At 45.2% G+C, this 5652-nt stretch overlaps 1 protein-coding gene across 17 annotated transcripts in view; it reads right to left on the bottom strand.

Annotated features, from left to right (window-relative positions):
• TRERF1 (transcriptional regulating factor 1) overlaps positions 1-5652 on the bottom strand; it is a 210698-nt gene that overhangs the window by 146252 nt on the left and 58794 nt on the right. The window lies entirely within an intron of this gene.

Raw genomic sequence — 5652 nt, forward strand, 5'->3', positions numbered from 1 at the left:
AAAAAAAAAAAACTGGAGACACAGATTTCAAAATCTTCACGCTTGTTTATTCCAGAAGAGTGGGATTGTGGATAATTTTTCTTTTCTTCTCTATGATTTTCTGTATACTCTAACTTTTCCCTAACATGATGTGTTTATAACCAGAGAAACAATAAATGGATCATATTTTAAAATCTGGATTTTCAAAGGCTGAGAAGACTAATTGCAAAGAAGCAGTGAGTTACACTCCTGGGAAGGCATTCCTCTGGGGCAAAGGTCCAGGTACCCAGGTCTCTGATACTTTCCTCATGTGCCCTAAGGAGTCAAGCCAGGACCCCCCGTCACCTCCTGCCCCACACTCCAGCACAGGCCTCCATACTATCCCTTTGCCCCATCCTCTCAACCTCATCCCCTGATCTATTCCCAAATTGGGAGTCAAGGCCTGGAAGACACAAAGGAAAATGGACAACCAATAACAACTCATGAGTAACCTCCATGCCCCGCACAGCATGCCAGGGGCTTCACACACGTGAACTTGGATGCACGGCGATTCCAAGATGTACATATTACTACCAACATTTTACAAAGGAGGAAAAAGAAGTTCAGAAATGATATCCAGGGTCACACAGCCCATGAGTGCCTAGAATTGGAAATGAAACCCAAGTCTAACCAGAACTGGTCTATAGATGTTTAAGTAGCTTGCCAACAATTGCACTGGATCATTATGAAATGCAAAATAGTCCAGTTGAAACTACTCTAATTTATAATCAGGCTGAAAGTGGAATGCACCACCAGTCCTGATTTGAGAATATATAGATACTTAATCATTTTAAAAAGAAAGAAAAGGAAAGGGGGGGAACTTCAGCTCTGTGCTCATCCCTCATTCAGCGAAGTAAAAATAAAAACTGAACCTTCCCCCAACACATTGTGCTTTAATGAAAGCACCAAACCAATCTTCTTCACTACCACCCACCCCAGCCCACTTCGTTTAAATTTAGGCAACCACCAGGCAAACTGTATCCAACCGCATTATCTGAAATGAAGTCATGAAGTCCTCACCGGTAACGCCAGCACTTGCTCTAAAGAAAATGAGGCAGGGCAGATAGGGCCAGCATTCCAGGGCAGTCTGGGGCTGTGCTTCAGAAGATTCCTTTCCAAAGAGTGGGTCTGTGAGCTAGCTCTCTGCCTGGAGCTGTGTGACCTTGTGGCAGCCGCCTTCCCCTCTCTGGGTCTATCCCTCTGCAAAGTCAGCGATGAGCTGACAAAAGGGATCCAAAGGCCCATCTCGATGTGCAGCTCTGTGGTTACTAAGACCCTGCCATGCAGAGGACAGGCCACTAGACAAGAGTCTGTGCACCCCACCTATCTTCCCAACACCTAGAGAATGAATGACCAGCAACCCAAGGCGGGGGTGATAGGGGCTACATGAGTTGTCCAGAGCTGGAGCAGGAGCTTTGGAGTACTTGGTTCTCAGTAAATGTCTGACAACAGGAGGGAGAAAGGGGGCTGAGCCACCGACAAGCCTTCAGCAAGGCGGGCTCTGTGGCCGGTCACCCTCTGGTTCCATCCAGGCAACAGGAGGGATTCTGCCCACTGGGACTCAACAAACTTGCGAGTCCCTGATCCCTTCTCCACACATTTGACTTTTTAAATGGGATCTGGCCAGATAAAGGAGAGTTACTAGCTAATGAAAAACTCTCTCTGGTTTTCTGGATGAATCTGAGGCTTTGGGGGCCCAAAGCATAGCTGGATTTTTCTTCCAGCAACCTAGTCCATGGATTTCTTTTCAAGTTTTCCTTTCAGAGTTTCATAAGTGTGTCTAAGCCCTTATAGTATGTCTGTACCCACACCCTCAAATAGATAGAGTTATGGAGCACCCTGGAAAAGGGGTATCAAATTAATATTCACAACTCAAGGAGAGGTATTGCCTTAACAGAGCGTAACTCACAGCTCCATACTGGAGACACCATCAAACTACTTTGTGCTTCCTGAGACCGTGGTTAAACTGTGAGTGTGCTATATAACCAAACCGGGACCCCAATCTCTGCAATCAATGGATGGGCAATCCAGATCTCAAATCCACTCAACTCTAAACACATTTGATTCCAGTCCTCCTCAGGCCCTGTCCCCATTCACTCCTGGAACTTTCCAAGAGCAATTCCTCAACTGCTGAGCCATGCTCTAAGGACTCTATCAGTAGAAGACTAGAAAGAGTCAGAAAAAGATTTAGAGAAAGTTGGGTGACCAATAGCCACAGTGCTCTGAAGCTCTCCGATGTGTGGCTTTACTATACTATCTGGCTTCAGGATCTGGGAGATAAGCCTCCCAGACCTCTCCCCTCACCTTGACTTTCACTAAACTGAGCCCAAGTCCCCACCCCTTCCATCTCCGCCAGTCATCAAAGCTCAGAATGCCTAACCATCCAAAAGCAATACTTTCAAGGTGAATAAAAGTGAGATATACATATTACACTACACTGTATTAGATTTACCCAGGCCATCTCCCCAAGAGGGGGAAATGATAGAGAATAATAAATATTTTTGACTGTAGGTAAAAGCATGGCTGATGCACACGATAGTAAAAATCATGAATTCTAGAATCAGATCTGGATTCAAATCAAGGCCCTTGCACTTATAAACTGTGTGATCTCTAGCAGTTCGCTCAACCCCTCTGAGCTTCCCACTCTGTGAAATCAGTGTTCTAGTCGAGTATACATAACTTGAGACTTATTCATTAATCTACAAGTTGTTTTTCTCAGCAGGCTGGGGTGAAAGGAGGAGAATTATGAGTCCCCTAAAAACCAGAAGGACCCAAATTCCAGAAGCAGAGAAAGAGCAACAGGGCAGGCACATCGGTCAGGCCCCCAACCCCCGACCCAATACGTACACTCTGCAGCAGGAGGTGTGGCCCTCACTCACGAGCCCTCTCAGGCCACCCTTGCAGACAACGACTACTGCAGAAATGCTCGAGGCATCTGGTTTTCAAACTTTTTTTAGCAGCAGAATCCCAGACCCCAATATAGAGAATAAAGATAAAAGGCAAGATGTTCTTGGAGAAGCAGATTCTAAGATTAACTGATCTGCAGCCCTGGAAAAATCTTGCAAACTAAAATTGTACTGTAATGTAGAAAGGGGGGAAGGAAAGGGGAAGGAGAGAAAGGAGGCAGAAGGAGTCAACAGAGGAGAGTGGGGACAAGAAATTAGCTGTGTAATAGGATCGAGACCTGTCATGGGATGGCACCTCACTCAGGTGACAAAACCAACAATCTCAGGCACCTACCTCAGACAGTACTCGCCTCACAGGGTCAAAATGACAAGACGGAGGCACCACTGAGACATACTCTAGAAGTATTTCTCCAATAAAAACTTCACCACACCAAAGAGAAGAACGTCAGGCCAATTCTGACAGCTCAAACTCTTGTCTCCATTAGGAATGCCTTAACAACCCCGTTCAAGCACAGAATGTGGCTTGCCAGTATGGCAGGTCATAGGTCAGAAAATACCTGCTCCTAAGAAAATAATATATATGGCAACTGTCTGACAAAATGATCTCATAGCGTACCACAGAGGGGCCTCCAGAAAGCATGACCACAACAGGAATATTCCTTCCACTAACCACAGAAAGTCCGAATTATGTGAATTAAGACAGCAAAATATTTTCACGAGCATTCCTACCAGTTAGAAGCCGACTCCACTTTCCAACCTGAATCCTACTGTTTGGGAATGACTGTTTAGCATCAGTGACTTCCCAGGATAAGGCGATAAGGCAGTAAGTAGTAAGGGGGAGATCAGGGGCCCTGGAGTGAGAGTTCCGAGTTCAATCCCCACTGCAGCACTTGCTAGCTCTGTGCTGTTGATTAGATGATGTATGTCAATTTGATAAATGTAGTTAAAACAAGCAATAAATACTAGCCCTCTCCTAATGCCAAGCTTCCCCCTCCAACCCTAACTCCCAAGTAAAACAGGTCCAAGCATTTTGCAAAACCATTATTGGGCAAGCACCACTTAAATCCAGGACAGGATCACCTCTGCGTTTGTGTAGACTGGTATTTAAAAATCAAGTCTGTGGCCATGGCATGCCCGTGGTCTTTACTTTCCCCAGAGCCTTTTCATGGACTGCTCAGCACCAAAACAAATTCTATTCATCCTTCAAAACTCAGCTCCATGCCTCTCTCAACAAAAATTAACAACCCTTTCACTATTTCATGTTGCTTGTATGTTTATTACTAGTACTTACTTTGTTCTGCTTCGGATTACAGTTGTGTTATGGTTCTGTCCCCCAATTCCAAAGAAAAGCTTATTCAAAAATGGGGTTTCTGTCTCTCTCATCCCTCAAACCTTTCAGGCCTGGCACATTGCCTTGTGCAGAAGAGGTCAAGAAATCTTTCAGATATATGGGTGGATAGAGAAGAAATCCATTCAAGACTATCTCAATGCTACATAAAATGCATTATTATAACAATTCCCAAGTGAGAACATGTTAGGGAGCCAACGAAACCACAGGGAGGAAAGGCGAAGAATATACACTGACAGGGAGACTATCCCACATCTAATAACAGCACGCTGGGGAGAAGCAGAAACACTGGCCTTGAACCTAAGCAGTATATACCTGATTCTAGTGTGGACTTCAGATGATTCCTATCCCCTCTACGGACCTCAGTTTCTCCATGTCAACTTCTACCTGTTACCTCGTTAGACACACAGAGAGACACAACCAGATGGCGACACGGAAGGTGCCACGGAGGAAAAGTGCTATGTATTCCCCAGGGTCCAGTGTTATTTTTCTAAATGATTTTGTTTTTTATAGTATGCTGTTTGTGACTTTTCAAAAAGAAAAGTCCAGAGGAAGAGAAATGAAACAGATTGTACAGAATTTTTAAAAATAAAACAAAATCAAGAGGAAGTGGGTCCCTCTCACAGGTTTCTCATTAAACCAATAGTCAAATTTTAGTAATCAGTTTGTGTTATGGTTTCCATTACAGATGAGAGCATATTAAACCTACGACGATCAAAGAGAAAGTATAGGCCCTAGTGCAACTAGATTCTACCCCCACAGCTCCCCAGACAGTGAGGCTTTATCTTTCCCAATTACCATCTGGGGCCCTGGGTTCCCTCAGGTACCTGCCTGCATGAAAAGAAGAGGCACCGCTGAAAGCAAGCTGATGCTTAAGTGCCAACACTTTGCCAGAAAAGGACCCATGCCTTCTGGGGGGGGCGGGCCACAGCACCAGGGTGCCTGACAAATGCAATCCTGATGTAGATTTATATTAAAAACACTGGGACAAGAGAGTTCTTCCACACCGAAGGCTTTAGAAAAGGAATGTGCACTGCTGTCGACGGTGCTAGGCCTAACACTGATCTCAAGTAACCAAAAACTGAAAATGGGGTCAGAGGGAGAGTAGGGAGGACAGAGGAGCTCCAGGGCTCTCTGAGACCAGAACTGTGGTGTTCAGAGCACGTTCGGTTATCGCTGAGGGCTCTGGGAGCGGAGGTCAGTTTCTCTGTCCTAATCTCTGATTCCCATCCTCGGTAGTGTGGCAGTGAATGGAGACAATCACTTTTGGTGACCACCACTTATTTACACCCTTTCTGTTCTCCAAGGAGGTCCCGAAGGACCCAGGGTGGACTGGAATTCTGATGTTAGAACATTCTAGTATTCCAAGAGTCAGTGTTA

This window comes from Pteropus vampyrus, unplaced genomic scaffold (assembly GCF_000151845.1).
Source record: "Pteropus vampyrus isolate Shadow unplaced genomic scaffold, Pvam_2.0 Scaffold18, whole genome shotgun sequence".
Lineage (NCBI taxonomy): Eukaryota > Metazoa > Chordata > Mammalia > Chiroptera > Pteropodidae > Pteropus > Pteropus vampyrus.